Below are 26,431 nucleotides of genomic sequence, written 5' to 3' on the forward strand. Positions count from 1 at the left end.
CACACGACAGTTCTTTTGTCAGCCTGGAACCCATCACAGCCGAGGGCTCAAGAAGTCTTCGGGGTGCTCGAGAGGGTGTCTGCCGTAGCACCCCTAACGAGATAGCGGCGTTTCGCGCAGTCGTTATTGCAAGTCATATCAGCAAAAGCAATCACTTTCTCAGCAGCAGGCAGTGCGAGCCCAGCGGCAGCTCTACATGAAGGTACCAATAGCCCAGGAAGGCCGCCGACCGCGGGAATTCGCGGCGCCCCCATCCCGCCAGCGTACACGAGACCCCCAGGTCACCCTGGACCACGTCGAGGGACTGCAATAATTGGCATTCGCCGTGTCACAGGGCTCGTTGGTCTAGGGGTATGATTCCTGCTTAGGGTGCAGGAGGTCCCGGGTTCAAATCCCGGACGAGCCCTAGCGTTTTGTGCAAACTGATCGCACGTCAGTGGCTGAGTCAGCGCAAAAAGCTCGCCGTCAATATCAAATGAATTTCTTATTCGATGTGAGCAATTGACACTCTGATCCAACGCGTGAAGGCGATTACGAAGGGTTCGGGTACAGATGGTAGCAGATGCATGTTAGTAAGTCTTGCTTAAAGTGATGAAAAAGTGTTTCCGCCCGGGATCGAACCGGGGACCTTCTGCGTGTTAGGCAGACGTGATAACCGCTACACCACGGAAACTGCTTGTGTGCACCTTACTTCACAGACAACTTGTAGTGATGTTGCCATCGTAACTAAAAAATTCAATAAATGTGGTACTTGCAAAACGAAGAGACATGCAGCAGATCCACACACGACGTGGCTCATTGGAGGACAATACGACAGAGGCAGGAAAATTCTGTTCCCGCCCGGGATCGAACCGGGGACCTTCTGCGTGTGAAGCAGACGTGATAACCGCTACACTACGGAAACGACGGACCCGAGCAGTCCATCCTTGTTCACTCGAACTTGCCTCAGCCTTTCTCTCGTCCGCGAATGCACACACGACAGTTCTTTTGTCAGCCTGGAACCCATCACAGCCGAGGGCTCAAGAAGTCTTCGGGGTGCTCGAGAGGGTGTCTGCCGTAGCACCCCTAACGAGATAGCGGCGTTTCGCGCAGTCGTTATTGCAAGTCATATCAGCAAAAGCAATCACTTTCTCAGCAGCAGGCAGTGCGAGCCCAGCGGCAGCTCTACATGAAGGTACCAATAGCCCAGGAAGGCCGCCGACCGCGGGAATTCGCGGCGCCCCCATCCCGCCAGCGTACACGAGACCCCCAGGTCACCCTGGACGACGTCGAGGGACTGCAATAATTGGCATTCGCCGTGTCACAGGGCTCGTTGGTCTAGGGGTATGATTCCTGCTTAGGGTGCAGGAGGTCCCGGGTTCAAATCCCGGACGAGCCCTAGCGTTTTGTGCAAACTGATCGCACGTCAGTGGCTGAGTCAGCGCAAAAAGCTCGCCGTCAATATCAAATGAATTTCTTATTCGATGTGAGCAATTGACACTCTGATCCAACGCGTGAAGGCGGTTACGAAGGGTTCGGGTACAGATGGTAGCAGATGCATGTTAGTAAGTCTTGCTTAAAGTGATGAAAAAGTGTTTCCGCCCGGGATCGAACCGGGGACCTTCTGCGTGTTAGGCAGACGTGATAACCGCTACACCACGGAAACTGCTTGTGTGCACCTTACTTCACAGACAACTTGTAGTGATGTTGCCATCGTAACTAAAAAATTCAATAAATGTGGTACTTGCAAAACGAAGAGACATGCAGCAGATCCACACACGACGTGGCTCATTGGAGGACAATACGACAGAGGCAGGAAAATTCTGTTCCCGCCCGGGATCGAACCGGGGACCTTCTGCGTGTGAAGCAGACGTGATAACCGCTACACTACGGAAACGACGGACCCGAGCAGTCCATCCTTGTTCACTCGAACTTGCCTCAGCCTTTCTCTCGTCCGCGAATGCACACACGACAGTTCTTTTGTCAGCCTGGAACCCATCACAGCCGAGGGCTCAAGAAGTCTTCGGGGTGCTCGAGAGGGTGTCTGCCGTAGCACCCCTAACGAGATAGCGGCGTTTCGCGCAGTCGTTATTGCAAGTCATATCAGCAAAAGCAATCACTTTCTCAGCAGCAGGCAGTGCGAGCCCAGCGGCAGCTCTACATGAAGGTACCAATAGCCCAGGAAGGCCGCCGACCGCGGGAATTCGCGGCGCCCCCATCCCGCCAGCGTACACGAGACCCCCAGGTCACCCTGGACGACGTCGAGGGACTGCAATAATTGGCATTCGCCGTGTCACAGGGCTCGTTGGTCTAGGGGTATGATTCCTGCTTAGGGTGCAGGAGGTCCCGGGTTCAAATCCCGGACGAGCCCTAGCGTTTTGTGCAAACTGATCGCACGTCAGTGGCTGAGTCAGCGCAAAAAGCTCGCCGTCAATATCAAATGAATTTCTTATTCGATGTGAGCAATTGACACTCTGATCCAACGCGTGAAGGCGATTACGAAGGGTTCGGGTACAGATGGTAGCAGATGCATGTTAGTAAGTCTTGCTTAAAGTGATGAAAAAGTGTTTCCGCCCGGGATCGAACCGGGGACCTTCTGCGTGTTAGGCAGACGTGATAACCGCTACACCACGGAAACTGCTTGTGTGCACCTTACTTCACAGACAACTTGTAGTGATGTTGCCATCGTAACTAAAAAATTCAATAAATGTGGTACTTGCAAAACGAAGAGACATGCAGCAGATCCACACACGACGTGGCTCATTGGAGGACAATACGACAGAGGCAGGAAAATTCTGTTCCCGCCCGGGATCGAACCGGGGACCTTCTGCGTGTGAAGCAGACGTGATAACCGCTACACTACGGAAACGACGGACCCGAGCAGTCCATCCTTGTTCACTCGAACTTGCCTCAGCCTTTCTCTCGTCCGCGAATGCACACACGACAGTTCTTTTGTCAGCCTGGAACCCATCACAGCCGAGGGCTCAAGAAGTCTTCGGGGTGCTCGAGAGGGTGTCTGCCGTAGCACCCCTAACGAGATAGCGGCGTTTCGCGCAGTCGTTATTGCAAGTCATATCAGCAAAAGCAATCACTTTCTCAGCAGCAGGCAGTGCGAGCCCAGCGGCAGCTCTACATGAAGGTACCAATAGCCCAGGAAGGCCGCCGACCGCGGGAATTCGCGGCGCCCCCATCCCGCCAGCGTACACGAGACCCCCAGGTCACCCTGGACCACGTCGAGGGACTGCAATAATTGGCATTCGCCGTGTCACAGGGCTCGTTGGTCTAGGGGTATGATTCCTGCTTAGGGTGCAGGAGGTCCCGGGTTCAAATCCCGGACGAGCCCTAGCGTTTTGTGCAAACTGATCGCACGTCAGTGGCTGAGTCAGCGCAAAAAGCTCGCCGTCAATATCAAATGAATTTCTTATTCGATGTGAGCAATTGACACTCTGATCCAACGCGTGAAGGCGATTACGAAGGGTTCGGGTACAGATGGTAGCAGATGCATGTTAGTAAGTCTTGCTTAAAGTGATGAAAAAGTGTTTCCGCCCGGGATCGAACCGGGGACCTTCTGCGTGTTAGGCAGACGTGATAACCGCTACACCACGGAAACTGCTTGTGTGCACCTTACTTCACAGACAACTTGTAGTGATGTTGCCATCGTAACTAAAAAATTCAATAAATGTGGTACTTGCAAAACAAAGAGACATGCAGCAGATCCACACACGACGTGGCTCATTGGAGGACAATACGACAGAGGCAGGAAAATTCTGTTCCCGCCCGGAATCGAACCGGGGACCTTCTGCGTGTGAAGCAGACGTGATAACCGCTACACTACGGAAACGACGGACCCGAGCAGTCCATCCTTGTTCACTCGAACTTGCCTCAGCCTTTCTCTCGTCCGCGAATGCACACACGACAGTTCTTTTGTCAGCCTGGAACCCATCACAGCCGAGGGCTCAAGAAGTCTTCGGGGTGCTCGAGAGGGTGTCTGCCGTAGCACCCCTAACGAGATAGCGGCGTTTCGCGCAGTCGTTATTGCAAGTCATATCAGCAAAAGCAATCACTTTCTCAGCAGCAGGCAGTGCGAGCCCAGCGGCAGCTCTACATGAAGGTACCAATAGCCCAGGAAGGCCGCCGACCGCGGGAATTCGCGGCGCCCCCATCCCGCCAGCGTACACGAGACCCCCAGGTCACCCTGGACCACGTCGAGGGACTGCAATAATTGGCATTCGCCGTGTCACAGGGCTCGTTGGTCTAGGGGTATGATTCCTGCTTAGGGTGCAGGAGGTCCCGGGTTCAAATCCCGGACGAGCCCTAGCGTTTTGTGCAAACTGATCGCACGTCAGTGGCTGAGTCAGCGCAAAAAGCTCGCCGTCAATATCAAATGAATTTCTTATTCGATGTGAGCAATTGACACTCTGATCCAACGCGTGAAGGCGATTACGAAGGGTTCGGGTACAGATGGTAGCAGATGCATGTTAGTAAGTCTTGCTTAAAGTGATGAAAAAGTGTTTCCGCCCGGGATCGAACCGGGGACCTTCTGCGTGTTAGGCAGACGTGATAACCGCTACACCACGGAAACTGCTTGTGTGCACCTTACTTCACAGACAACTTGTAGTGATGTTGCCATCGTAACTAAAAAATTCAATAAATGTGGTACTTGCAAAACGAAGAGACATGCAGCAGATCCACACACGACGTGGCTCATTGGAGGACAATACGACAGAGGCAGGAAAATTCTGTTCCCGCCCGGGATCGAACCGGGGACCTTCTGCGTGTGAAGCAGACGTGATAACCGCTACACTACGGAAACGACGGACCCGAGCAGTCCATCCTTGTTCACTCGAACTTGCCTCAGCCTTTCTCTCGTCCGCGAATGCACACACGACAGTTCTTTTGTCAGCCTGGAACCCATCACAGCCGAGGGCTCAAGAAGTCTTCGGGGTGCTCGAGAGGGTGTCTGCCGTAGCACCCCTAACGAGATAGCGGCGTTTCGCGCAGTCGTTATTGCAAGTCATATCAGCAAAAGCAATCACTTTCTCAGCAGCAGGCAGTGCGAGCCCAGCGGCAGCTCTACATGAAGGTACCAATAGCCCAGGAAGGCCGCCGACCGCGGGAATTCGCGGCGCCCCCATCCCGCCAGCGTACACGAGACCCCCAGGTCACCCTGGACGACGTCGAGGGACTGCAATAATTGGCATTCGCCGTGTCACAGGGCTCGTTGGTCTAGGGGTATGATTCCTGCTTAGGGTGCAGGAGGTCCCGGGTTCAAATCCCGGACGAGCCCTAGCGTTTTGTGCAAACTGATCGCACGTCAGTGGCTGAGTCAGCGCAAAAAGCTCGCCGTCAATATCAAATGAATTTCTTATTCGATGTGAGCAATTGACACTCTGATCCAACGCGTGAAGGCGGTTACGAAGGGTTCGGGTACAGATGGTAGCAGATGCATGTTAGTAAGTCTTGCTTAAAGTGATGAAAAAGTGTTTCCGCCCGGGATCGAACCGGGGACCTTCTGCGTGTTAGGCAGACGTGATAACCGCTACACCACGGAAACTGCTTGTGTGCACCTTACTTCACAGACAACTTGTAGTGATGTTGCCATCGTAACTAAAAAATTCAATAAATGTGGTACTTGCAAAACGAAGAGACATGCAGCAGATCCACACACGACGTGGCTCATTGGAGGACAATACGACAGAGGCAGGAAAATTCTGTTCCCGCCCGGGATCGAACCGGGGACCTTCTGCGTGTGAAGCAGACGTGATAACCGCTACACTACGGAAACGACGGACCCGAGCAGTCCATCCTTGTTCACTCGAACTTGCCTCAGCCTTTCTCTCGTCCGCGAATGCACACACGACAGTTCTTTTGTCAGCCTGGAACCCATCACAGCCGAGGGCTCAAGAAGTCTTCGGGGTGCTCGAGAGGGTGTCTGCCGTAGCACCCCTAACGAGATAGCGGCGTTTCGCGCAGTCGTTATTGCAAGTCATATCAGCAAAAGCAATCACTTTCTCAGCAGCAGGCAGTGCGAGCCCAGCGGCAGCTCTACATGAAGGTACCAATAGCCCAGGAAGGCCGCCGACCGCGGGAATTCGCGGCGCCCCCATCCCGCCAGCGTACACGAGACCCCCAGGTCACCCTGGACGACGTCGAGGGACTGCAATAATTGGCATTCGCCGTGTCACAGGGCTCGTTGGTCTAGGGGTATGATTCCTGCTTAGGGTGCAGGAGGTCCCGGGTTCAAATCCCGGACGAGCCCTAGCGTTTTGTGCAAACTGATCGCACGTCAGTGGCTGAGTCAGCGCAAAAAGCTCGCCGTCAATATCAAATGAATTTCTTATTCGATGTGAGCAATTGACACTCTGATCCAACGCGTGAAGGCGATTACGAAGGGTTCGGGTACAGATGGTAGCAGATGCATGTTAGTAAGTCTTGCTTAAAGTGATGAAAAAGTGTTTCCGCCCGGGATCGAACCGGGGACCTTCTGCGTGTTAGGCAGACGTGATAACCGCTACACCACGGAAACTGCTTGTGTGCACCTTACTTCACAGACAACTTGTAGTGATGTTGCCATCGTAACTAAAAAATTCAATAAATGTGGTACTTGCAAAACGAAGAGACATGCAGCAGATCCACACACGACGTGGCTCATTGGAGGACAATACGACAGAGGCAGGAAAATTCTGTTCCCGCCCGGGATCGAACCGGGGACCTTCTGCGTGTGAAGCAGACGTGATAACCGCTACACTACGGAAACGACGGACCCGAGCAGTCCATCCTTGTTCACTCGAACTTGCCTCAGCCTTTCTCTCGTCCGCGAATGCACACACGACAGTTCTTTTGTCAGCCTGGAACCCATCACAGCCGAGGGCTCAAGAAGTCTTCGGGGTGCTCGAGAGGGTGTCTGCCGTAGCACCCCTAACGAGATAGCGGCGTTTCGCGCAGTCGTTATTGCAAGTCATATCAGCAAAAGCAATCACTTTCTCAGCAGCAGGCAGTGCGAGCCCAGCGGCAGCTCTACATGAAGGTACCAATAGCCCAGGAAGGCCGCCGACCGCGGGAATTCGCGGCGCCCCCATCCCGCCAGCGTACACGAGACCCCCAGGTCACCCTGGACGACGTCGAGGGACTGCAATAATTGGCATTCGCCGTGTCACAGGGCTCGTTGGTCTAGGGGTATGATTCCTGCTTAGGGTGCAGGAGGTCCCGGGTTCAAATCCCGGACGAGCCCTAGCGTTTTGTGCAAACTGATCGCACGTCAGTGGCTGAGTCAGCACAAAAAGCTCGCCGTCAATATCAAATGAATTTCTTATTCGATGTGAGCAATTGACACTCTGATCCAACGCGTGAAGGCGATTACGAAGGGTTCGGGTACAGATGGTAGCAGATGCATGTTAGTAAGTCTTGCTTAAAGTGATGAAAAAGTGTTTCCGCCCGGGATCGAACCGGGGACCTTCTGCGTGTTAGGCAGACGTGATAACCGCTACACCACGGAAACTGCTTGTGTGCACCTTACTTCACAGACAACTTGTAGTGATGTTGCCATCGTAACTAAAAAATTCAATAAATGTGGTACTTGCAAAACGAAGAGACATGCAGCAGATCCACACACGACGTGGCTCATTGGAGGACAATACGACAGAGGCAGGAAAATTCTGTTCCCGCCCGGGATCGAACCGGGGACCTTCTGCGTGTGAAGCAGACGTGATAACCGCTACACTACGGAAACGACGGACCCGAGCAGTCCATCCTTGTTCACTCGAACTTGCCTCAGCCTTTCTCTCGTCCGCGAATGCACACACGACAGTTCTTTTGTCAGCCTGGAACCCATCACAGCCGAGGGCTCAAGAAGTCTTCGGGGTGCTCGAGAGGGTGTCTGCCGTAGCACCCCTAACGAGATAGCGGCGTTTCGCGCAGTCGTTATTGCAAGTCATATCAGCAAAAGCAATCACTTTCTCAGCAGCAGGCAGTGCGAGCCCAGCGGCAGCTCTACATGAAGGTACCAATAGCCCAGGAAGGCCGCCGACCGCGGGAATTCGCGGCGCCCCCATCCCGCCAGCGTACACGAGACCCCCAGGTCACCCTGGACGACGTCGAGGGACTGCAATAATTGGCATTCGCCGTGTCACAGGGCTCGTTGGTCTAGGGGTATGATTCCTGCTTAGGGTGCAGGAGGTCCCGGGTTCAAATCCCGGACGAGCCCTAGCGTTTTGTGCAAACTGATCGCACGTCAGTGGCTGAGTCAGCGCAAAAAGCTCGCCGTCAATATCAAATGAATTTCTTATTCGATGTGAGCAATTGACACTCTGATCCAACGCGTGAAGGCGGTTACGAAGGGTTCGGGTACAGATGGTAGCAGATGCATGTTAGTAAGTCTTGCTTAAAGTGATGAAAAAGTGTTTCCGCCCGGGATCGAACCGGGGACCTTCTGCGTGTTAGGCAGACGTGATAACCGCTACACCACGGAAACTGCTTGTGTGCACCTTACTTCACAGACAACTTGTAGTGATGTTGCCATCGTAACTAAAAAATTCAATAAATGTGGTACTTGCAAAACGAAGAGACATGCAGCAGATCCACACACGACGTGGCTCATTGGAGGACAATACGACAGAGGCAGGAAAATTCTGTTCCCGCCCGGGATCGAACCGGGGACCTTCTGCGTGTGAAGCAGACGTGATAACCGCTACACTACGGAAACGACGGACCCGAGCAGTCCATCCTTGTTCACTCGAACTTGCCTCAGCCTTTCTCTCGTCCGCGAATGCACACACGACAGTTCTTTTGTCAGCCTGGAACCCATCACAGCCGAGGGCTCAAGAAGTCTTCGGGGTGCTCGAGAGGGTGTCTGCCGTAGCACCCCTAACGAGATAGCGGCGTTTCGCGCAGTCGTTATTGCAAGTCATATCAGCAAAAGCAATCACTTTCTCAGCAGCAGGCAGTGCGAGCCCAGCGGCAGCTCTACATGAAGGTACCAATAGCCCAGGAAGGCCGCCGACCGCGGGAATTCGCGGCGCCCCCATCCCGCCAGCGTACACGAGACCCCCAGGTCACCCTGGACGACGTCGAGGGACTGCAATAATTGGCATTCGCCGTGTCACAGGGCTCGTTGGTCTAGGGGTATGATTCCTGCTTAGGGTGCAGGAGGTCCCGGGTTCAAATCCCGGACGAGCCCTAGCGTTTTGTGCAAACTGATCGCACGTCAGTGGCTGAGTCAGCGCAAAAAGCTCGCCGTCAATATCAAATGAATTTCTTATTCGATGTGAGCAATTGACACTCTGATCCAACGCGTGAAGGCGATTACGAAGGGTTCGGGTACAGATGGTAGCAGATGCATGTTAGTAAGTCTTGCTTAAAGTGATGAAAAAGTGTTTCCGCCCGGGATCGAACCGGGGACCTTCTGCGTGTTAGGCAGACGTGATAACCGCTACACCACGGAAACTGCTTGTGTGCACCTTACTTCACAGACAACTTGTAGTGATGTTGCCATCGTAACTAAAAAATTCAATAAATGTGGTACTTGCAAAACGAAGAGACATGCAGCAGATCCACACACGACGTGGCTCATTGGAGGACAATACGACATAGGCAGGAAAATTCTGTTCCCGCCCGGGATCGAACCGGGGACCTTCTGCGTGTGAAGCAGACGTGATAACCGCTACACGACGGAAACGACGGACCCGAGCAGTCCATCCTTGTTCACTCGAACTTGCCGCAGCCTTTCTCTCGTCCGCGAATGCACACACGACAGTTCTTTTGTCAGCCTGGAACCCATCACAGCCGAGGGCTCAAGAAGTCTTCGGGGTGCTCGAGAGGGTGTCTGCCGTAGCACCCCTAACGAGATAGCGGCGTTTCGCGCAGTCGTTATTGCAAGTCATATCAGCAAAAGCAATCACTTTGTCAGCAGCAGGCAGTGCGAGCCCAGCGGCAGCTCTACATGAAGGTACCAATAGCCCAGGAAGGCCGCCGACCGCGGGAATTCGCGGCGCCCCCATCCCGCCAGCGTACACGAGACCCCCAGGTCACCCTGGACGACGTCGAGGGACTGCAATAATTGGCATTCGCCGTGTCACAGGGCTCGTTGGTCTAGGGGTATGATTCCTGCTTAGGGTGCAGGAGGTCCCGGGTTCAAATCCCGGACGAGCCCTAGCGTTTTGTGCAAACTGATCGCACGTCAGTGGCTGAGTCAGCGCAAAAAGCTCGCCGTCAATATCAAATGAATTTCTTATTCGATGTGAGCAATTGACACTCTGATCCAACGCGTGAAGGCGATTACGAAGGGTTCGGGTACAGATGGTAGCAGATGCATGTTAGTAAGTCTTGCTTAAAGTGATGAAAAAGTGTTTCCGCCCGGGATCGAACCGGGGACCTTCTGCGTGTTAGGCAGACGTGATAACCGCTACACCACGGAAACTGCTTGTGTGCACCTTACTTCACAGACAACTTGTAGTGATGTTGCCATCGTAACTAAAAAATTCAATAAATGTGGTACTTGCAAAACGAAGAGACATGCAGCAGATCCACACACGACGTGGCTCATTGGAGGACAATACGACAGAGGCAGGAAAATTCTGTTCCCGCCCGGGATCGAACCGGGGACCTTCTGCGTGTGAAGCAGACGTGATAACCGCTACACTACGGAAACGACGGACCCGAGCAGTCCATCCTTGTTCACTCGAACTTGCCTCAGCCTTTCTCTCGTCCGCGAATGCACACACGACAGTTCTTTTGTCAGCCTGGAACCCATCACAGCCGAGGGCTCAAGAAGTCTTCGGGGTGCTCGAGAGGGTGTCTGCCGTAGCACCCCTAACGAGATAGCGGCGTTTCGCGCAGTCGTTATTGCAAGTCATATCAGCAAAAGCAATCACTTTCTCAGCAGCAGGCAGTGCGAGCCCAGCGGCAGCTCTACATGAAGGTACCAATAGCCCAGGAAGGCCGCCGACCGCGGGAATTCGCGGCGCCCCCATCCCGCCAGCGTACACGAGACCCCCAGGTCACCCTGGACGACGTCGAGGGACTGCAATAATTGGCATTCGCCGTGTCACAGGGCTCGTTGGTCTAGGGGTATGATTCCTGCTTAGGGTGCAGGAGGTCCCGGGTTCAAATCCCGGACGAGCCCTAGCGTTTTGTGCAAACTGATCGCACGTCAGTGGCTGAGTCAGCGCAAAAAGCTCGCCGTCAATATCAAATGAATTTCTTATTCGATGTGAGCAATTGACACTCTGATCCAACGCGTGAAGGCGATTACGAAGGGTTCGGGTACAGATGGTAGCAGATGCATGTTAGTAAGTCTTGCTTAAAGTGATGAAAAAGTGTTTCCGCCCGGGATCGAACCGGGGACCTTCTGCGTGTTAGGCAGACGTGATAACCGCTACACCACGGAAACTGCTTGTGTGCACCTTACTTCACAGACAACTTGTAGTGATGTTGCCATCGTAACTAAAAAATTCAATAAATGTGGTACTTGCAAAACGAAGAGACATGCAGCAGATCCACACACGACGTGGCTCATTGGAGGACAATACGACATAGGCAGGAAAATTCTGTTCCCGCCCGGGATCGAACCGGGGACCTTCTGCGTGTGAAGCAGACGTGATAACCGCTACACGACGGAAACGACGGACCCGAGCAGTCCATCCTTGTTCACTCGAACTTGCCGCAGCCTTTCTCTCGTCCGCGAATGCACACACGACAGTTCTTTTGTCAGCCTGGAACCCATCACAGCCGAGGGCTCAAGAAGTCTTCGGGGTGCTCGAGAGGGTGTCTGCCGTAGCACCCCTAACGAGATAGCGGCGTTTCGCGCAGTCGTTATTGCAAGTCATATCAGCAAAAGCAATCACTTTGTCAGCAGCAGGCAGTGCGAGCCCAGCGGCAGCTCTACATGAAGGTACCAATAGCCCAGGAAGGCCGCCGACCGCGGGAATTCGCGGCGCCCCCATCCCGCCAGCGTACACGAGACCCCCAGGTCACCCTGGACGACGTCGAGGGACTGCAATAATTGGCATTCGCCGTGTCACAGGGCTCGTTGGTCTAGGGGTATGATTCCTGCTTAGGGTGCAGGAGGTCCCGGGTTCAAATCCCGGACGAGCCCTAGCGTTTTGTGCAAACTGATCGCACGTCAGTGGCTGAGTCAGCGCAAAAAGCTCGCCGTCAATATCAAATGAATTTCTTATTCGATGTGAGCAATTGACACTCTGATCCAACGCGTGAAGGCGATTACGAAGGGTTCGGGTACAGATGGTAGCAGATGCATGTTAGTAAGTCTTGCTTAAAGTGATGAAAAAGTGTTTCCGCCCGGGATCGAACCGGGGACCTTCTGCGTGTTAGGCAGACGTGATAACCGCTACACCAGGGAAACTGCTTGTGTGCACCTTACTTCACAGACAACTTGTAGTGATGTTGCCATCGTAACTAAAAAATTCAATAAATGTGGTACTTGCAAAACGAAGAGACATGCAGCAGATCCACACACGACGTGGCTCATTGGAGGACAATACGACAGAGGCAGGAAAATTCTGTTCCCGCCCGGGATCGAACCGGGGACCTTCTGCGTGTGAAGCAGACGTGATAACCGCTACACGACGGAAACGACGGACCCGAGCAGTCCATCCTTGTTCACTCGAACTTGCCGCAGCCTTTCTCTCGTCCGCGAATGCACACACGACAGTTCTTTTGTCAGCCTGGAACCCATCACAGCCGAGGGCTCAAGAAGTCTTCGGGGTGCTCGAGAGGGTGTCTGCCGTAGCACCCCTAACGAGATAGCGGCGTTTCGCGCAGTCGTTATTGCAAGTCATATCAGCAAAAGCAATCACTTTCTCAGCAGCAGGCAGTGCGAGCCCAGCGGCAGCTCTACATGAAGGTACCAATAGCCCAGGAAGGCCGCCGACCGCGGGAATTCGCGGCGCCCCCATCCCGCCAGCGTACACGAGACCCCCAGGTCACCCTGGACGACGTCGAGGGACTGCAATAATTGGCATTCGCCGTGTCACAGGGCTCGTTGGTCTAGGGGTATGATTCCTGCTTAGGGTGCAGGAGGTCCCGGGTTCAAATCCCGGACGAGCCCTAGCGTTTTGTGCAAACTGATCGCACGTCAGTGGCTGAGTCAGCGCAAAAAGCTCGCCGTCAATATCAAATGAATTTCTTATTCGATGTGAGCAATTGACACTCTGATCCAACGCGTGAAGGCGATTACGAAGGGTTCGGGTACAGATGGTAGCAGATGCATGTTAGTAAGTCTTGCTTAAAGTGATGAAAAAGTGTTTCCGCCCGGGATCGAACCGGGGACCTTCTGCGTGTTAGGCAGACGTGATAACCGCTACACCACGGAAACTGCTTGTGTGCACCTTACTTTACAGACAACTTGTAGTGATGTTGCCATCGTAACTAAAAAATTCAATAAATGTGGTACTTGCAAAACGAAGAGACATGCAGCAGATCCACACACGACGTGGCTCATTGGAGGACAATACGACATAGGCAGGAAAATTCTGTTCCCGCCCGGGATCGAACCGGGGACCTTCTGCGTGTGAAGCAGACGTGATAACCGCTACACTACGGAAACGACGGACCCAAGCAGTCCATCCTTGTTCACTCGAACTTGCCTCAGACTTTCTCTCGTCCGCGAATGCACACACGACAGTTCTTTTGTCAGCCTGGAACCCATCACAGCCGAGGGCTCAAGAAGTCTTCGGGGTGCTCGAGAGGGTGTCTGCCGTAGCACCCCTAACGAGATAGCGGCGTTTCGCGCAGTCGTTATTGCAAGTCATATCAGCAAAAGCAATCACTTTCTCAGCAGCAGGCAGTGCGAGCCCAGCGGCAGCTCTACATGAAGGTACCAATAGCCCAGGAAGGCCGCCGACCGCGGGAATTCGCGGCGCCCCCATCCCGCCAGCGTACACGAGACCCCCAGGTCACCCTGGACGACGTCGAGGGACTGCAATAATTGGCATTCGCCGTGTCACAGGGCTCGTTGGTCTAGGGGTATGATTCCTGCTTAGGGTGCAGGAGGTCCCGGGTTCAAATCCCGGACGAGCCCTAGCGTTTTGTGCAAACTGATCGCACGTCAGTGGCTGAGTCAGCGCAAAAAGCTCGCCGTCAATATCAAATGAATTTCTTATTCGATGTGAGCAATTGACACTCTGATCCAACGCGTGAAGGCGATTACGAAGGGTTCGGGTACAGATGGTAGCAGATGCATGTTAGTAAGTCTTGCTTAAAGTGATGAAAAAGTGTTTCCGCCCGGGATCGAACCGGGGACCTTCTGCGTGTTAGGCAGACGTGATAACCGCTACACCACGGAAACTGCTTGTGTGCACCTTACTTCACAGACAACTTGTAGTGATGTTGCCATCGTAACTAAAAAATTCAATAAATGTGGTACTTGCAAAACGAAGAGACATGCAGCAGATCCACACACGACGTGGCTCATTGGAGGACAATACGACAGAGGCAGGAAAATTCTGTTCCCGCCCGGGATCGAACCGGGGACCTTCTGCGTGTGAAGCAGACGTGATAACCGCTACACGACGGAAACGACGGACCCGAGCAGTCCATCCTTGTTCACTCGAACTTGCCGCAGCCTTTCTCTCGTCCGCGAATGCACACACGACAGTTCTTTTGTCAGCCTGGAACCCATCACAGCCGAGGGCTCAAGAAGTCTTCGGGGTGCTCGAGAGGGTGTCTGCCGTAGCACCCCTAACGAGATAGCGGCGTTTCGCGCAGTCGTTATTGCAAGTCATATCAGCAAAAGCAATCACTTTCTCAGCAGCAGGCAGTGCGAGCCCAGCGGCAGCTCTACATGAAGGTACCAATAGCCCAGGAAGGCCGCCGACCGCGGGAATTCGCGGCGCCCCCATCCCGCCAGCGTACACGAGACCCCCAGGTCACCCTGGACGACGTCGAGGGACTGCAATAATTGGCATTCGCCGTGTCACAGGGCTCGTTGGTCTAGGGGTATGATTCCTGCTTAGGGTGCAGGAGGTCCCGGGTTCAAATCCCGGACGAGCCCTAGCGTTTTGTGCAAACTGATCGCACGTCAGTGGCTGAGTCAGCGCAAAAAGCTCGCCGTCAATATCAAATGAATTTCTTATTCGATGTGAGCAATTGACACTCTGATCCAACGCGTGAAGGCGATTACGAAGGGTTCGGGTACAGATGGTAGCAGATGCATGTTAGTAAGTCTTGCTTAAAGTGATGAAAAAGTGTTTCCGCCCGGGATCGAACCGGGGACCTTCTGCGTGTTAGGCAGACGTGATAACCGCTACACCACGGAAACTGCATGTGTGCACCTTACTTCACAGACAACTTGTAGTGATGTTGCCATCGTAACTAAAAAATTCAATAAATGTGGTACTTGCAAAACGAAGAGACATGCAGCAGATCCACACACGACGTGGCTCATTGGAGGACAATACGACATAGGCAGGAAAATTCTGTTCCCGCCCGGGATCGAACCGGGGACCTTCTGCGTGTGAAGCAGACGTGATAACCGCTACACTACGGAAACGACGGACCCGAGCAGTCCATCCTTGTTCACTCGAACTTGCCTCAGCCTTTCTCTCGTCCGCGAATGCACACACGACAGTTCTTTTGTCAGCCTGGAACCCATCACAGCCGAGGGCTCAAGAAGTCTTCGGGGTGCTCGAGAGGGTGTCTGCCGTAGCACCCCTAACGAGATAGCGGCGTTTCGCGCAGTCGTTATTGCAAGTCATATCAGCAAAAGCAATCACTTTCTCAGCAGCAGGCAGTGCGAGCCCAGCGGCAGCTCTACATGAAGGTACCAATAGCCCAGGAAGGCCGCCGACCGCGGGAATTCGCGGCGCCCCCATCCCGCCAGCGTACACGAGACCCCCAGGTCACCCTGGACGACGTCGAGGGACTGCAATAATTGGCATTCGCCGTGTCACAGGGCTCGTTGGTCTAGGGGTATGATTCCTGCTTAGGGTGCAGGAGGTCCCGGGTTCAAATCCCGGACGAGCCCTAGCGTTTTGTGCAAACTGATCGCACGTCAGTGGCTGAGTCAGCGCAAAAAGCTCGCCGTCAATATCAAATGAATTTCTTATTCGATGTGAGCAATTGACACTCTGATCCAACGCGTGAAGGCGATTACGAAGGGTTCGGGTACAGATGGTAGCAGATGCATGTTAGTAAGTCTTGCTTAAAGTGATGAAAAAGTGTTTCCGCCCGGGATCGAACCGGGGACCTTCTGCGTGTTAGGCAGACGTGATAACCGCTACACCACGGAAACTGCTTGTGTGCACCTTACTTCACAGACAACTTGTAGTGATGTTGCCATCGTAACTAAAAAATTCAATAAATGTGGTACTTGCAAAACGAAGAGACATGCAGCAGATCCACACACGACGTGGCTCATTGGAGGACAATACGACAGAGGCAGGAAAATTCTGTTCCCGCCCGGGATCGAACCGGGGACCTTCTGCGTGTGAAGCAGACGTGATAACCGCTACACGACGGAAACGACGGACCCGAGCAGTCCATCCTTGTTCACTCGAACTTGCCGCAGCCTTTCTCTCGTCCGCGAATGCACACACGACAGTTCTTTTGTCAGCCTGGAACCCATCACAGCCGAGGGCTCAAGAAGTCTTCGGGGTGCTCGAGAGGGTGTCTGCCGTAGCACCCCTAACGAGATAGCGGCGTTTCGCGCAGTCGTTATTGCAAGTCATATCAGCAAAAGCAATCACTTTCTCAGCAGCAGGCAGTGCGAGCCCAGCGGCAGCTCTACATGAAGGTACCAATAGCCCAGGAAGGCCGCCGACCGCGGGAATTCGCGGCGCCCCCATCCCGCCAGCGTACACGAGACCCCCAGGTCACCCTGGACGACGTCGAGGGACTGCAATAATTGGCATTCGCCGTGTCACAGGGCTCGTTGGTCTAGGGGTATGATTCCTGCTTAGGGTGCAGGAGGTCCCGGGTTCAAATCCCGGACGAGCCCTAGCGTTTTGTGCAAACTGATCGCACGTCAGTGGCTGAGTCAGCGCAAAAAGCTCGCCGTCAATATCAAATGAATTTCTTATTCGATGTGAGCAATTGACACTCTGATCCAACGCGTGAAGGCGATTACGAAGGGTTCGGGTACAGATGGTAGCAGATGCATGTTAGTAAGTCTTGCTTAAAGTGATGAAAAAGTGTTTCCGCCCGGGATCGAACCGGGGACCTTCTGCGTGTTAGGCAGACGTGATAACCGCTACACCACGGAAACTGCTTGTGTGCACCTTACTTCACAGACAACTTGTAGTGATGTTGCCATCGTAACTAAAAAATTCAATAAATGTGGTACTTGCAAAACGAAGAGACATGCAGCAGATCCACACACGACGTGGCTCATTGGAGGACAATACGACATAGGCAGGAAAATTCTGTTCCCGCCCGGGATCGAACCGGGGACCTTCTGCGTGTGAAGCAGACGTGATAACCGCTACACTACGGAAACGACGGACCCGAGCAGTCCATCCTTGTTCACTCGAACTTGCCTCAGCCTTTCTCTCGTCCGCGAATGCACACACGACAGTTCTTTTGTCAGCCTGGAACCCATCACAGCCGAGGGCTCAAGAAGTCTTCGGGGTGCTCGAGAGGGTGTCTGCCGTAGCACCCCTAACGAGATAGCGGCGTTTCGCGCAGTCGTTATTGCAAGTCATATCAGCAAAAGCAATCACTTTCTCAGCAGCAGGCAGTGCGAGCCCAGCGGCAGCTCTACATGAAGGTACCAATAGCCCAGGAAGGCCGCCGACCGCGGGAATTCGCGGCGCCCCCATCCCGCCAGCGTACACGAGACCCCCAGGTCACCCTGGACCACGTCGAGGGACTGCAATAATTGGCATTCGCCGTGTCACAGGGCTCGTTGGTCTAGGGGTATGATTCCTGCTTAGGGTGCAGGAGGTCCCGGGTTCAAATCCCGGACGAGCCCTAGCGTTTTGTGCAAACTGATCGCACGTCAGTGGCTGAGTCAGCGCAAAAAGCTCGCCGTCAATATCAAATGAATTTCTTATTCGATGTGAGCAATTGACACTCTGATCCAACGCGTGAAGGCGATTACGAAGGGTTCGGGTACAGATGGTAGCAGATGCATGTTAGTAAGTCTTGCTTAAAGTGATGAAAAAGTGTTTCCGCCCGGGATCGAACCGGGGACCTTCTGCGTGTTAGGCAGACGTGATAACCGCTACACCACGGAAACTGCTTGTGTGCACCTTACTTCACAGACAACTTGTAGTGATGTTGCCATCGTAACTAAAAAATTCAATAAATGTGGTACTTGCAAAACGAAGAGACATGCAGCAGATCCACACACGACGTGGCTCATTGGAGGACAATACGACAGAGGCAGGAAAATTCTGTTCCCGCCCGGGATCGAACCGGGGACCTTCTGCGTGTGAAGCAGACGTGATAACCGCTACACGACGGAAACGACGGACCCGAGCAGTCCATCCTTGTTCACTCGAACTTGCCGCAGCCTTTCTCTCGTCCGCGAATGCACACACGACAGTTCTTTTGTCAGCCTGGAACCCATCACAGCCGAGGGCTCAAGAAGTCTTCGGGGTGCTCGAGAGGGTGTCTGCCGTAGCACCCCTAACGAGATAGCGGCGTTTCGCGCAGTCGTTATTGCAAGTCATATCAGCAAAAGCAATCACTTTGTCAGCAGCAGGCAGTGCGAGCCCAGCGGCAGCTCTACATGAAGGTACCAATAGCCCAGGAAGGCCGCCGACAGCGGGAATTCGCGGCGCCCCCATCCCGCCAGCGTACACGAGACCCCCAGGTCACCCTGGACGACGTCGAGGGACTGCAATAATTGGCATTCGCCGTGTCACAGGGCTCGTTGGTCTAGGGGTATGATTCCTGCTTAGGGTGCAGGAGGTCCCGGGTTCAAATCCCGGACGAGCCCTAGCGTTTTGTGCAAACTGATCGCACGTCAGTGGCTGAGTCAGCGCAAAAAGCTCGCCGTCAATATCAAATGAATTTCTTATTCGATGTGAGCAATTGACACTCTGATCCAACGCGTGAAGGCGATTACGAAGGGTTCGGGTACAGATGGTAGCAGATGCATGTTAGTAAGTCTTGCTTAAAGTGATGAAAAAGTGTTTCCGCCCGGGATCGAACCGGGGACCTTCTGCGTGTTAGGCAGACGTGATAACCGCTACACCAGGGAAACTGCTTGTGTGCACCTTACTTCACAGACAACTTGTAGTGATGTTGCCATCGTAACTAAAAAATTCAATAAATGTGGTACTTGCAAAACGAAGAGACATGCAGCAGATCCACACACGACGTGGCTCATTGGAGGACAATACGACAGAGGCAGGAAAATTCTGTTCCCGCCCGGGATCGAACCGGGGACCTTCTGCGTGTGAAGCAGACGTGATAACCGCTACACGACGGAAACGACGGACCCGAGCAGTCCATCCTTGTTCACTCGAACTTGCCGCAGCCTTTCTCTCGTCCGCGAATGCACACACGACAGTTCTTTTGTCAGCCTGGAACCCATCACAGCCGAGGGCTCAAGAAGTCTTCGGGGTGCTCGAGAGGGTGTCTGCCGTAGCACCCCTAACGAGATAGCGGCGTTTCGCGCAGTCGTTATTGCAAGTCATATCAGCAAAAGCAATCACTTTCTCAGCAGCAGGCAGTGCGAGCCCAGCGGCAGCTCTACATGAAGGTACCAATAGCCCAGGAAGGCCGCCGACCGCGGGAATTCGCGGCGCCCCCATCCCGCCAGCGTACACGAGACCCCCAGGTCACCCTGGACGACGTCGAGGGACTGCAATAATTGGCATTCGCCGTGTCACAGGGCTCGTTGGTCTAGGGGTATGATTCCTGCTTAGGGTGCAGGAGGTCCCGGGTTCAAATCCCGGACGAGCCCTAGCGTTTTGTGCAAACTGATCGCACGTCAGTGGCTGAGTCAGCGCAAAAAGCTCGCCGTCAATATCAAATGAATTTCTTATTCGATGTGAGCAATTGACACTCTGATCCAACGCGTGAAGGCGATTACGAAGGGTTCGGGTACAGATGGTAGCAGATGCATGTTAGTAAGTCTTGCTTAAAGTGATGAAAAAGTGTTTCCGCCCGGGATCGAACCGGGGACCTTCTGCGTGTTAGGCAGACGTGATAACCGCTACACCACGGAAACTGCTTGTGTGCACCTTACTTCACAGACAACTTGTAGTGATGTTGCCATCGTAACTAAAAAATTCAATAAATGTGGTACTTGCAAAACGAAGAGACATGCAGCAGATCCACACACGACGTGGCTCATTGGAGGACAATACGACATAGGCAGGAAAATTCTGTTCCCGCCCGGGATCGAACCGGGGACCTTCTGCGTGTGAAGCAGACGTGATAACCGCTACACTACGGAAACGACGGACACAAGCAGTCCATCCTTGTTCACTCGAACTTGCCTCAGCCTTTCTCTCGTCCGCGAATGCACACACGACAGTTCTTTTGTCAGCCTGGAACCCATCACAGCCGAGGGCTCAAGAAGTCTTCGGGGTGCTCGAGAGGGTGTCTGCCGTAGCACCCCTAACGAGATAGCGGCGTTTCGCGCAGTCGTTATTGCAAGTCATATCAGCAAAAGCAATCACTTTCTCAGCAGCAGGCAGTGCGAGCCCAGCGGCAGCTCTACATGAAGGTACCAATAGCCCAGGAAGGCCGCCGACCGCGGGAATTCGCGGCGCCCCCATCCCGCCAGCGTACACGAGACCCCCAGGTCACCCTGGACGACGTCGAGGGACTGCAATAATTGGCATTCGCCGTGTCACAGGGCTCGTTGGTCTAGGGGTATGATTCCTGCTTAGGGTGCAGGAGGTCCCGGGTTCAAATCCCGGACGAGCCCTAGCGTTTTGTGCAAACTGATCGCACGTCAGTGGCTGAGTCAGCGCAAAAAGCTCGCCGTCAATATCAAATGAATTTCTTATTCGATGTGAGCAATTGACACTCTGATCCAACGCGTGAAGGCGATTACGAAGGGTTCGGGTACAGATGGTAGCAGATGCATGTTAGTAAGTCTTGCTTAAAGTGATGAAAAAGTGTTTCCGCCCGGGATCGAACCGGGGACCTTCTGCGTGTTAGGCAGACGTGATAACCGCTACACCACGGAAACTGCTTGTGTGCACCTTACTTCACAGACAACTTGTAGTGATGTTGCCATCGTAACTAAAAAATTCAATAAATGTGGTACTTGCAAAACGAAGAGACATGCAGCAGATCCACACACGACGTGGCTCATTGGAGGACAATACGACATAGGCAGGAAAATTCTGTTCCCGCCCGGGATCGAACCGGGGACCTTCTGCGTGTGAAGCAGACGTGATAACCGCTACACTACGGAAACGACGGACCCGAGCAGTCCATCCTTGTTCACTCGAACTTGCCTCAGCCTTTCTCTCGTCCGCGAATGCACACACGACAGTTCTTTTGTCAGCCTGGAACCCATCACAGCCGAGGGCTCAAGAAGTCTTCGGGGTGCTCGAGAGGGTGTCTGCCGTAGCACCCCTAACGAGATAGCGGCGTTTCGCGCAGTCGTTATTGCAAGTCATATCAGCAAAAGCAATCACTTTCTCAGCAGCAGGCAGTGCGAGCCCAGCGGCAGCTCTACATGAAGGTACCAATAGCCCAGGAAGGCCGCCGACCGCGGGAATTCGCGGCGCCCCCATCCCGCCAGCGTACACGAGACCCCCAGGTCACCCTGGACCACGTCGAGGGACTGCAATAATTGGCATTCGCCGTGTCACAGGGCTCGTTGGTCTAGGGGTATGATTCCTGCTTAGGGTGCAGGAGGTCCCGGGTTCAAATCCCGGACGAGCCCTAGCGTTTTGTGCAAACTGATCGCACGTCAGTGGCTGAGTCAGCGCAAAAAGCTCGCCGTCAATATCAAATGAATTTCTTATTCGATGTGAGCAATTGACACTCTGATCCAACGCGTGAAGGCGATTACGAAGGGTTCGGGTACAGATGGTAGCAGATGCATGTTAGTAAGTCTTGCTTAAAGTGATGAAAAAGTGTTTCCGCCCGGGATCGAACCGGGGACCTTCTGCGTGTTAGGCAGACGTGATAACCGCTACACCACGGAAACTGCTTGTGTGCACCTTACTTCACAGACAACTTGTAGTGATGTTGCCATCGTAACTAAAAAATTCAATAAATGTGGTACTTGCAAAACGAAGAGACATGCAGCAGATCCACACACGACGTGGCTCATTGGAGGACAATACGACAGAGGCAGGAAAATTCTGTTCCCGCCCGGGATCGAACCGGGGACCTTCTGCGTGTGAAGCAGACGTGATAACCGCTACACGACGGAAACGACGGACCCGAGCAGTCCATCCTTGTTCACTCGAACTTGCCGCAGCCTTTCTCTCGTCCGCGAATGCACACACGACAGTTCTTTTGTCAGCCTGGAACCCATCACAGCCGAGGGCTCAAGAAGTCTTCGGGGTGCTCGAGAGGGTGTCTGCCGTAGCACCCCTAACGAGATAGCGGCGTTTCGCGCAGTCGTTATTGCAAGTCATATCAGCAAAAGCAATCACTTTGTCAGCAGCAGGCAGTGCGAGCCCAGCGGCAGCTCTACATGAAGGTACCAATAGCCCAGGAAGGCCGCCGACAGCGGGAATTCGCGGCGCCCCCATCCCGCCAGCGTACACGAGACCCCCAGGTCACCCTGGACGACGTCGAGGGACTGCAATAATTGGCATTCGCCGTGTCACAGGGCTCGTTGGTCTAGGGGTATGATTCCTGCTTAGGGTGCAGGAGGTCCCGGGTTCAAATCCCGGACGAGCCCTAGCGTTTTGTGCAAACTGATCGCACGTCAGTGGCTGAGTCAGCGCAAAAAGCTCGCCGTCAATATCAAATGAATTTCTTATTCGATGTGAGCAATTGACACTCTGATCCAACGCGTGAAGGCGATTACGAAGGGTTCGGGTACAGATGGTAGCAGATGCATGTTAGTAAGTCTTGCTTAAAGTGATGAAAAAGTGTTTCCGCCCGGGATCGAACCGGGGACCTTCTGCGTGTTAGGCAGACGTGATAACCGCTACACCAGGGAAACTGCTTGTGTGCACCTTACTTCACAGACAACTTGTAGTGATGTTGCCATCGTAACTAAAAAATTCAATAAATGTGGTACTTGCAAAACGAAGAGACATGCAGCAGATCCACACACGACGTGGCTCATTGGAGGACAATACGACAGAGGCAGGAAAATTCTGTTCCCGCCCGGGATCGAACCGGGGACCTTCTGCGTGTGAAGCAGACGTGATAACCGCTACACGACGGAAACGACGGACCCGAGCAGTCCATCCTTGTTCACTCGAACTTGCCGCAGCCTTTCTCTCGTCCGCGAATGCACACACGACAGTTCTTTTGTCAGCCTGGAACCCATCACAGCCGAGGGCTCAAGAAGTCTTCGGGGTGCTCGAGAGGGTGTCTGCCGTAGCACCCCTAACGAGATAGCGGCGTTTCGCGCAGTCGTTATTGCAAGTCATATCAGCAAAAGCAATCACTTTCTCAGCAGCAGGCAGTGCGAGCCCAGCGGCAGCTCTACATGAAGGTACCAATAGCCCAGGAAGGCCGCCGACCGCGGGAATTCGCGGCGCCCCCATCCCGCCAGCGTACACGAGACCCCCAGGTCACCCTGGACGACGTCGAGGGACTGCAATAATTGGCATTCGCCGTGTCACAGGGCTCGTTGGTCTAGGGGTATGATTCCTGCTTAGGGTGCAGGAGGTCCCGGGTTCAAATCCCGGACGAGCCCTAGCGTTTTGTGCAAACTGATCGCACGTCAGTGGCTGAGTCAGCGCAAAAAGCTCGCCGTCAATATCAAATGAATTTCTTATTCGATGTGAGCAATTGACACTCTGATCCAACGCGTGAAGGCGATTACGAAGGGTTCGGGTACAGATGGTAGCAGATGCATGTTAGTAAGTCTTGCTTAAAGTGATGAAAAAGTGTTTCCGCCCGGGATCGAACCGGGGACCTTCTGCGTGTTAGGCAGACGTGATAACCGCTACACCACGGAAACTGCTTGTGTGCACCTTACTTCACAGACAACTTGTAGTGATGTTGCCATCGTAACTAAAAAATTCAATAAATGTGGTACTTGCAAAACGAAGAGACATGCAGCAGATCCACACACGACGTGGCTCATTGGAGGACAATACGACATAGGCAGGAAAATTCTGTTCCCGCCCGGGATCGAACCGGGGACCTTCTGCGTGTGAAGCAGACGTGATAACCGCTACACTACGGAAACGACGGACACAAGCAGTCCATCCTTGTTCACTCGAACTTGCCTCAGCCTTTCTCTCGTCCGCGAATGCACACACGACAGTTCTTTTGTCAGCCTGGAACCCATCACAGCCGAGGGCTCAAGAAGTCTTCGGGGTGCTCGAGAGGGTGTCTGCCGTAGCACCCCTAACGAGATAGCGGCGTTTCGCGCAGTCGTTATTGCAAGTCATATCAGCAAAAGCAATCACTTTGTCAGCAGCAGGCAGTGCGAGCCCAGCGGCAGCTCTACATGAAGGTACCAATAGCCCAGGAAGGCCGCCGACCGCGGGAATTCGCGGCGCCCCCATCCCGCCAGCGTACACGAGACCCCCAGGTCACCCTGGACGACGTCGAGGGACTGCAATAATTGGCATTCGCCGTGTCACAGGGCTCGTTGGTCTAGGGGTATGATTCCTGCTTAGGGTGCAGGAGGTCCCGGGTTCAAATCCCGGACGAGCCCTAGCGTTTTGTGCAAACTGATCGCACGTCAGTGGCTGAGTCAGCGCAAAAAGCTCGCCGTCAATATCAAATGAATTTCTTATTCGATGTGAGCAATTGACACTCTGATCCAACGCGTGAAGGCGATTACGAAGGGTTCGGGTACAGATGGTAGCAGATGCATGTTAGTAAGTCTTGCTTAAAGTGATGAAAAAGTGTTTCCGCCCGGGATCGAACCGGGGACCTTCTGCGTGTTAGGCAGACGTGATAACCGCTACACCAGGGAAACTGCTTGTGTGCACCTTACTTCACAGACAACTTGTAGTGATGTTGCCATCGTAACTAAAAAATTCAATAAATGTGGTACTTGCAAAACGAAGAGACATGCAGCAGATCCACACACGACGTGGCTCATTGGAGGACAATACGACAGAGGCAGGAAAATTCTGTTCCCGCCCGGGATCGAACCGGGGACCTTCTGCGTGTGAAGCAGACGTGATAACCGCTACACGACGGAAACGACGGACCCGAGCAGTCCATCCTTGTTCACTTGAACTTGCCGCAGCCTTTCTCTCGTCCGCGAATGCACACACGACAGTTCTTTTGTCAGCCTGGAACCCATCACAGCCGAGGGCTCAAGAAGTCTTCGGGGTGCTCGAGAGGGTGTCTGCCGTAGCACCCCTAACGAGATAGCGGCGTTTCGCGCAGTCGTTATTGCAAGTCATATCAGCAAAAGCAATCACTTTCTCAGCAGCAGGCAGTGCGAGCCCAGCGGCAGCTCTACATGAAGGTACCAATAGCCCAGGAAGGCCGCCGACCGCGGGAATTCGCGGCGCCCCCATCCCGCCAGCGTACACGAGACCCCCAGGTCACCCTGGACGACGTCGAGGGACTGCAATAATTGGCATTCGCCGTGTCACAGGGCTCGTTGGTCTAGGGGTATGATTCCTGCTTAGGGTGCAGGAGGTCCCGGGTTCAAATCCCGGACGAGCCCTAGCGTTTTGTGCAAACTGATCGCACGTCAGTGGCTGAGTCAGCGCAAAAAGCTCGCCGTCAATATCAAATGAATTTCTTATTCGATGTGAGCAATTGACACTCTGATCCAACGCGTGAAGGCGATTACGAAGGGTTCGGGTACAGATGGTAGCAGATGCATGTTAGTAAGTCTTGCTTAAAGTGATGAAAAAGTGTTTCCGCCCGGGATCGAACCGGGGACCTTCTGCGTGTTAGGCAGACGTGATAACCGCTACACCACGGAAACTGCTTGTGTGCACCTTACTTCACAGACAACTTGTAGTGATGTTGCCATCGTAACTAAAAAATTCAATAAATGTGGTACTTGCAAAACGAAGAGACATGCAGCAGATCCACACACGACGTGGCTCATTGGAGGACAATACGACATAGGCAGGAAAATTCTGTTCCCGCCCGGGATCGAACCGGGGACCTTCTGCGTGTGAAGCAGACGTGATAACCGCTACACTACGGAAACGACGGACCCGAGCAGTCCATCCTTGTTCACTCGAACTTGCCTCAGCCTTTCTCTCGTCCGCGAATGCACACACGACAGTTCTTTTGTCAGCCTGGAACCCATCACAGCCGAGGGCTCAAGAAGTCTTCGGGGTGCTCGAGAGGGTGTCTGCCGTAGCACCCCTAACGAGATAGCGGCGTTTCGCGCAGTCGTTATTGCAAGTCATATCAGCAAAAGCAATCACTTTCTCAGCAGCAGGCAGTGCGAGCCCAGCGG

At 53.6% G+C, this 26,431-nt stretch overlaps 81 non-coding genes across 81 annotated transcripts; 27 read left to right on the forward strand and 54 right to left on the reverse strand.

The window, feature by feature from the left end:
• Positions 1-334: 334 nt before the first annotated feature.
• Positions 335-406, forward strand: Trnap-agg. Its single transcript has one exon. It is a non-coding gene; the product is annotated as a tRNA-Pro (tRNA).
• Positions 407-600: 194 nt separating this feature from the next.
• Trnav-aac lies at positions 601-673 on the reverse strand. The gene has a single exon. It is a non-coding gene; the product is annotated as a tRNA-Val (tRNA).
• A 158-nt stretch (positions 674-831) lies between these two features.
• On the reverse strand, positions 832-904 carry Trnav-cac. The gene has a single exon. It is a non-coding gene; the product is annotated as a tRNA-Val (tRNA).
• Positions 905-1,306: 402 nt separating this feature from the next.
• On the forward strand, positions 1,307-1,378 carry Trnap-agg. Its single transcript has one exon. It is a non-coding gene; the product is annotated as a tRNA-Pro (tRNA).
• A 194-nt stretch (positions 1,379-1,572) lies between these two features.
• Positions 1,573-1,645, reverse strand: Trnav-aac. Its single transcript has one exon. It is a non-coding gene; the product is annotated as a tRNA-Val (tRNA).
• A 158-nt stretch (positions 1,646-1,803) lies between these two features.
• Positions 1,804-1,876, reverse strand: Trnav-cac. Its single transcript has one exon. It is a non-coding gene; the product is annotated as a tRNA-Val (tRNA).
• Positions 1,877-2,278: 402 nt separating this feature from the next.
• Positions 2,279-2,350, forward strand: Trnap-agg. The gene has a single exon. It is a non-coding gene; the product is annotated as a tRNA-Pro (tRNA).
• A 194-nt stretch (positions 2,351-2,544) lies between these two features.
• Trnav-aac lies at positions 2,545-2,617 on the reverse strand. Its single transcript has one exon. It is a non-coding gene; the product is annotated as a tRNA-Val (tRNA).
• Positions 2,618-2,775: 158 nt separating this feature from the next.
• On the reverse strand, positions 2,776-2,848 carry Trnav-cac. The gene has a single exon. It is a non-coding gene; the product is annotated as a tRNA-Val (tRNA).
• A 402-nt stretch (positions 2,849-3,250) lies between these two features.
• Positions 3,251-3,322, forward strand: Trnap-agg. The gene has a single exon. It is a non-coding gene; the product is annotated as a tRNA-Pro (tRNA).
• A 194-nt stretch (positions 3,323-3,516) lies between these two features.
• On the reverse strand, positions 3,517-3,589 carry Trnav-aac. The gene has a single exon. It is a non-coding gene; the product is annotated as a tRNA-Val (tRNA).
• Positions 3,590-3,747: 158 nt separating this feature from the next.
• Positions 3,748-3,820, reverse strand: Trnav-cac. The gene has a single exon. It is a non-coding gene; the product is annotated as a tRNA-Val (tRNA).
• A 402-nt stretch (positions 3,821-4,222) lies between these two features.
• On the forward strand, positions 4,223-4,294 carry Trnap-agg. The gene has a single exon. It is a non-coding gene; the product is annotated as a tRNA-Pro (tRNA).
• Positions 4,295-4,488: 194 nt separating this feature from the next.
• On the reverse strand, positions 4,489-4,561 carry Trnav-aac. The gene has a single exon. It is a non-coding gene; the product is annotated as a tRNA-Val (tRNA).
• A 158-nt stretch (positions 4,562-4,719) lies between these two features.
• On the reverse strand, positions 4,720-4,792 carry Trnav-cac. Its single transcript has one exon. It is a non-coding gene; the product is annotated as a tRNA-Val (tRNA).
• Positions 4,793-5,194: 402 nt separating this feature from the next.
• Positions 5,195-5,266, forward strand: Trnap-agg. The gene has a single exon. It is a non-coding gene; the product is annotated as a tRNA-Pro (tRNA).
• Positions 5,267-5,460: 194 nt separating this feature from the next.
• Positions 5,461-5,533, reverse strand: Trnav-aac. Its single transcript has one exon. It is a non-coding gene; the product is annotated as a tRNA-Val (tRNA).
• Positions 5,534-5,691: 158 nt separating this feature from the next.
• Positions 5,692-5,764, reverse strand: Trnav-cac. The gene has a single exon. It is a non-coding gene; the product is annotated as a tRNA-Val (tRNA).
• Positions 5,765-6,166: 402 nt separating this feature from the next.
• On the forward strand, positions 6,167-6,238 carry Trnap-agg. The gene has a single exon. It is a non-coding gene; the product is annotated as a tRNA-Pro (tRNA).
• Positions 6,239-6,432: 194 nt separating this feature from the next.
• Trnav-aac lies at positions 6,433-6,505 on the reverse strand. Its single transcript has one exon. It is a non-coding gene; the product is annotated as a tRNA-Val (tRNA).
• Positions 6,506-6,663: 158 nt separating this feature from the next.
• On the reverse strand, positions 6,664-6,736 carry Trnav-cac. Its single transcript has one exon. It is a non-coding gene; the product is annotated as a tRNA-Val (tRNA).
• A 402-nt stretch (positions 6,737-7,138) lies between these two features.
• Positions 7,139-7,210, forward strand: Trnap-agg. The gene has a single exon. It is a non-coding gene; the product is annotated as a tRNA-Pro (tRNA).
• Positions 7,211-7,404: 194 nt separating this feature from the next.
• Positions 7,405-7,477, reverse strand: Trnav-aac. Its single transcript has one exon. It is a non-coding gene; the product is annotated as a tRNA-Val (tRNA).
• Positions 7,478-7,635: 158 nt separating this feature from the next.
• On the reverse strand, positions 7,636-7,708 carry Trnav-cac. Its single transcript has one exon. It is a non-coding gene; the product is annotated as a tRNA-Val (tRNA).
• Positions 7,709-8,110: 402 nt separating this feature from the next.
• On the forward strand, positions 8,111-8,182 carry Trnap-agg. The gene has a single exon. It is a non-coding gene; the product is annotated as a tRNA-Pro (tRNA).
• Positions 8,183-8,376: 194 nt separating this feature from the next.
• Positions 8,377-8,449, reverse strand: Trnav-aac. The gene has a single exon. It is a non-coding gene; the product is annotated as a tRNA-Val (tRNA).
• A 158-nt stretch (positions 8,450-8,607) lies between these two features.
• On the reverse strand, positions 8,608-8,680 carry Trnav-cac. The gene has a single exon. It is a non-coding gene; the product is annotated as a tRNA-Val (tRNA).
• Positions 8,681-9,082: 402 nt separating this feature from the next.
• On the forward strand, positions 9,083-9,154 carry Trnap-agg. Its single transcript has one exon. It is a non-coding gene; the product is annotated as a tRNA-Pro (tRNA).
• A 194-nt stretch (positions 9,155-9,348) lies between these two features.
• Trnav-aac lies at positions 9,349-9,421 on the reverse strand. The gene has a single exon. It is a non-coding gene; the product is annotated as a tRNA-Val (tRNA).
• Positions 9,422-9,579: 158 nt separating this feature from the next.
• Trnav-cac lies at positions 9,580-9,652 on the reverse strand. The gene has a single exon. It is a non-coding gene; the product is annotated as a tRNA-Val (tRNA).
• Positions 9,653-10,054: 402 nt separating this feature from the next.
• Trnap-agg lies at positions 10,055-10,126 on the forward strand. Its single transcript has one exon. It is a non-coding gene; the product is annotated as a tRNA-Pro (tRNA).
• A 194-nt stretch (positions 10,127-10,320) lies between these two features.
• Trnav-aac lies at positions 10,321-10,393 on the reverse strand. Its single transcript has one exon. It is a non-coding gene; the product is annotated as a tRNA-Val (tRNA).
• Positions 10,394-10,551: 158 nt separating this feature from the next.
• Positions 10,552-10,624, reverse strand: Trnav-cac. Its single transcript has one exon. It is a non-coding gene; the product is annotated as a tRNA-Val (tRNA).
• Positions 10,625-11,026: 402 nt separating this feature from the next.
• On the forward strand, positions 11,027-11,098 carry Trnap-agg. Its single transcript has one exon. It is a non-coding gene; the product is annotated as a tRNA-Pro (tRNA).
• Positions 11,099-11,292: 194 nt separating this feature from the next.
• Trnav-aac lies at positions 11,293-11,365 on the reverse strand. Its single transcript has one exon. It is a non-coding gene; the product is annotated as a tRNA-Val (tRNA).
• Positions 11,366-11,523: 158 nt separating this feature from the next.
• Positions 11,524-11,596, reverse strand: Trnav-cac. Its single transcript has one exon. It is a non-coding gene; the product is annotated as a tRNA-Val (tRNA).
• A 402-nt stretch (positions 11,597-11,998) lies between these two features.
• Positions 11,999-12,070, forward strand: Trnap-agg. Its single transcript has one exon. It is a non-coding gene; the product is annotated as a tRNA-Pro (tRNA).
• A 194-nt stretch (positions 12,071-12,264) lies between these two features.
• Trnav-aac lies at positions 12,265-12,337 on the reverse strand. The gene has a single exon. It is a non-coding gene; the product is annotated as a tRNA-Val (tRNA).
• A 158-nt stretch (positions 12,338-12,495) lies between these two features.
• On the reverse strand, positions 12,496-12,568 carry Trnav-cac. The gene has a single exon. It is a non-coding gene; the product is annotated as a tRNA-Val (tRNA).
• Positions 12,569-12,970: 402 nt separating this feature from the next.
• Positions 12,971-13,042, forward strand: Trnap-agg. The gene has a single exon. It is a non-coding gene; the product is annotated as a tRNA-Pro (tRNA).
• Positions 13,043-13,236: 194 nt separating this feature from the next.
• Trnav-aac lies at positions 13,237-13,309 on the reverse strand. Its single transcript has one exon. It is a non-coding gene; the product is annotated as a tRNA-Val (tRNA).
• Positions 13,310-13,467: 158 nt separating this feature from the next.
• On the reverse strand, positions 13,468-13,540 carry Trnav-cac. The gene has a single exon. It is a non-coding gene; the product is annotated as a tRNA-Val (tRNA).
• Positions 13,541-13,942: 402 nt separating this feature from the next.
• On the forward strand, positions 13,943-14,014 carry Trnap-agg. Its single transcript has one exon. It is a non-coding gene; the product is annotated as a tRNA-Pro (tRNA).
• A 194-nt stretch (positions 14,015-14,208) lies between these two features.
• Positions 14,209-14,281, reverse strand: Trnav-aac. The gene has a single exon. It is a non-coding gene; the product is annotated as a tRNA-Val (tRNA).
• A 158-nt stretch (positions 14,282-14,439) lies between these two features.
• On the reverse strand, positions 14,440-14,512 carry Trnav-cac. Its single transcript has one exon. It is a non-coding gene; the product is annotated as a tRNA-Val (tRNA).
• A 402-nt stretch (positions 14,513-14,914) lies between these two features.
• On the forward strand, positions 14,915-14,986 carry Trnap-agg. The gene has a single exon. It is a non-coding gene; the product is annotated as a tRNA-Pro (tRNA).
• Positions 14,987-15,180: 194 nt separating this feature from the next.
• On the reverse strand, positions 15,181-15,253 carry Trnav-aac. The gene has a single exon. It is a non-coding gene; the product is annotated as a tRNA-Val (tRNA).
• A 158-nt stretch (positions 15,254-15,411) lies between these two features.
• Trnav-cac lies at positions 15,412-15,484 on the reverse strand. The gene has a single exon. It is a non-coding gene; the product is annotated as a tRNA-Val (tRNA).
• Positions 15,485-15,886: 402 nt separating this feature from the next.
• On the forward strand, positions 15,887-15,958 carry Trnap-agg. Its single transcript has one exon. It is a non-coding gene; the product is annotated as a tRNA-Pro (tRNA).
• A 194-nt stretch (positions 15,959-16,152) lies between these two features.
• On the reverse strand, positions 16,153-16,225 carry Trnav-aac. The gene has a single exon. It is a non-coding gene; the product is annotated as a tRNA-Val (tRNA).
• Positions 16,226-16,383: 158 nt separating this feature from the next.
• Trnav-cac lies at positions 16,384-16,456 on the reverse strand. The gene has a single exon. It is a non-coding gene; the product is annotated as a tRNA-Val (tRNA).
• Positions 16,457-16,858: 402 nt separating this feature from the next.
• Positions 16,859-16,930, forward strand: Trnap-agg. The gene has a single exon. It is a non-coding gene; the product is annotated as a tRNA-Pro (tRNA).
• A 194-nt stretch (positions 16,931-17,124) lies between these two features.
• Positions 17,125-17,197, reverse strand: Trnav-aac. The gene has a single exon. It is a non-coding gene; the product is annotated as a tRNA-Val (tRNA).
• A 158-nt stretch (positions 17,198-17,355) lies between these two features.
• Positions 17,356-17,428, reverse strand: Trnav-cac. Its single transcript has one exon. It is a non-coding gene; the product is annotated as a tRNA-Val (tRNA).
• A 402-nt stretch (positions 17,429-17,830) lies between these two features.
• On the forward strand, positions 17,831-17,902 carry Trnap-agg. The gene has a single exon. It is a non-coding gene; the product is annotated as a tRNA-Pro (tRNA).
• A 194-nt stretch (positions 17,903-18,096) lies between these two features.
• On the reverse strand, positions 18,097-18,169 carry Trnav-aac. The gene has a single exon. It is a non-coding gene; the product is annotated as a tRNA-Val (tRNA).
• Positions 18,170-18,327: 158 nt separating this feature from the next.
• Positions 18,328-18,400, reverse strand: Trnav-cac. Its single transcript has one exon. It is a non-coding gene; the product is annotated as a tRNA-Val (tRNA).
• Positions 18,401-18,802: 402 nt separating this feature from the next.
• Trnap-agg lies at positions 18,803-18,874 on the forward strand. The gene has a single exon. It is a non-coding gene; the product is annotated as a tRNA-Pro (tRNA).
• Positions 18,875-19,068: 194 nt separating this feature from the next.
• Trnav-aac lies at positions 19,069-19,141 on the reverse strand. Its single transcript has one exon. It is a non-coding gene; the product is annotated as a tRNA-Val (tRNA).
• Positions 19,142-19,299: 158 nt separating this feature from the next.
• Trnav-cac lies at positions 19,300-19,372 on the reverse strand. Its single transcript has one exon. It is a non-coding gene; the product is annotated as a tRNA-Val (tRNA).
• Positions 19,373-19,774: 402 nt separating this feature from the next.
• On the forward strand, positions 19,775-19,846 carry Trnap-agg. The gene has a single exon. It is a non-coding gene; the product is annotated as a tRNA-Pro (tRNA).
• A 194-nt stretch (positions 19,847-20,040) lies between these two features.
• Positions 20,041-20,113, reverse strand: Trnav-aac. The gene has a single exon. It is a non-coding gene; the product is annotated as a tRNA-Val (tRNA).
• Positions 20,114-20,271: 158 nt separating this feature from the next.
• On the reverse strand, positions 20,272-20,344 carry Trnav-cac. Its single transcript has one exon. It is a non-coding gene; the product is annotated as a tRNA-Val (tRNA).
• A 402-nt stretch (positions 20,345-20,746) lies between these two features.
• On the forward strand, positions 20,747-20,818 carry Trnap-agg. The gene has a single exon. It is a non-coding gene; the product is annotated as a tRNA-Pro (tRNA).
• Positions 20,819-21,012: 194 nt separating this feature from the next.
• On the reverse strand, positions 21,013-21,085 carry Trnav-aac. Its single transcript has one exon. It is a non-coding gene; the product is annotated as a tRNA-Val (tRNA).
• A 158-nt stretch (positions 21,086-21,243) lies between these two features.
• Trnav-cac lies at positions 21,244-21,316 on the reverse strand. The gene has a single exon. It is a non-coding gene; the product is annotated as a tRNA-Val (tRNA).
• A 402-nt stretch (positions 21,317-21,718) lies between these two features.
• Positions 21,719-21,790, forward strand: Trnap-agg. Its single transcript has one exon. It is a non-coding gene; the product is annotated as a tRNA-Pro (tRNA).
• A 194-nt stretch (positions 21,791-21,984) lies between these two features.
• Positions 21,985-22,057, reverse strand: Trnav-aac. The gene has a single exon. It is a non-coding gene; the product is annotated as a tRNA-Val (tRNA).
• Positions 22,058-22,215: 158 nt separating this feature from the next.
• Trnav-cac lies at positions 22,216-22,288 on the reverse strand. Its single transcript has one exon. It is a non-coding gene; the product is annotated as a tRNA-Val (tRNA).
• A 402-nt stretch (positions 22,289-22,690) lies between these two features.
• On the forward strand, positions 22,691-22,762 carry Trnap-agg. The gene has a single exon. It is a non-coding gene; the product is annotated as a tRNA-Pro (tRNA).
• A 194-nt stretch (positions 22,763-22,956) lies between these two features.
• Positions 22,957-23,029, reverse strand: Trnav-aac. The gene has a single exon. It is a non-coding gene; the product is annotated as a tRNA-Val (tRNA).
• Positions 23,030-23,187: 158 nt separating this feature from the next.
• Trnav-cac lies at positions 23,188-23,260 on the reverse strand. The gene has a single exon. It is a non-coding gene; the product is annotated as a tRNA-Val (tRNA).
• A 402-nt stretch (positions 23,261-23,662) lies between these two features.
• On the forward strand, positions 23,663-23,734 carry Trnap-agg. The gene has a single exon. It is a non-coding gene; the product is annotated as a tRNA-Pro (tRNA).
• A 194-nt stretch (positions 23,735-23,928) lies between these two features.
• Positions 23,929-24,001, reverse strand: Trnav-aac. The gene has a single exon. It is a non-coding gene; the product is annotated as a tRNA-Val (tRNA).
• Positions 24,002-24,159: 158 nt separating this feature from the next.
• Positions 24,160-24,232, reverse strand: Trnav-cac. The gene has a single exon. It is a non-coding gene; the product is annotated as a tRNA-Val (tRNA).
• Positions 24,233-24,634: 402 nt separating this feature from the next.
• On the forward strand, positions 24,635-24,706 carry Trnap-agg. The gene has a single exon. It is a non-coding gene; the product is annotated as a tRNA-Pro (tRNA).
• Positions 24,707-24,900: 194 nt separating this feature from the next.
• Positions 24,901-24,973, reverse strand: Trnav-aac. The gene has a single exon. It is a non-coding gene; the product is annotated as a tRNA-Val (tRNA).
• A 158-nt stretch (positions 24,974-25,131) lies between these two features.
• Positions 25,132-25,204, reverse strand: Trnav-cac. The gene has a single exon. It is a non-coding gene; the product is annotated as a tRNA-Val (tRNA).
• A 402-nt stretch (positions 25,205-25,606) lies between these two features.
• Positions 25,607-25,678, forward strand: Trnap-agg. Its single transcript has one exon. It is a non-coding gene; the product is annotated as a tRNA-Pro (tRNA).
• Positions 25,679-25,872: 194 nt separating this feature from the next.
• Positions 25,873-25,945, reverse strand: Trnav-aac. Its single transcript has one exon. It is a non-coding gene; the product is annotated as a tRNA-Val (tRNA).
• A 158-nt stretch (positions 25,946-26,103) lies between these two features.
• On the reverse strand, positions 26,104-26,176 carry Trnav-cac. The gene has a single exon. It is a non-coding gene; the product is annotated as a tRNA-Val (tRNA).
• Between the last annotated feature and the right edge of the window lie 255 nt (positions 26,177-26,431).

The sequence above is a fragment of the Schistocerca piceifrons genome, chromosome 2 (genome assembly GCF_021461385.2).
Source record: "Schistocerca piceifrons isolate TAMUIC-IGC-003096 chromosome 2, iqSchPice1.1, whole genome shotgun sequence".
Lineage (NCBI taxonomy): Eukaryota > Metazoa > Arthropoda > Insecta > Orthoptera > Acrididae > Schistocerca > Schistocerca piceifrons.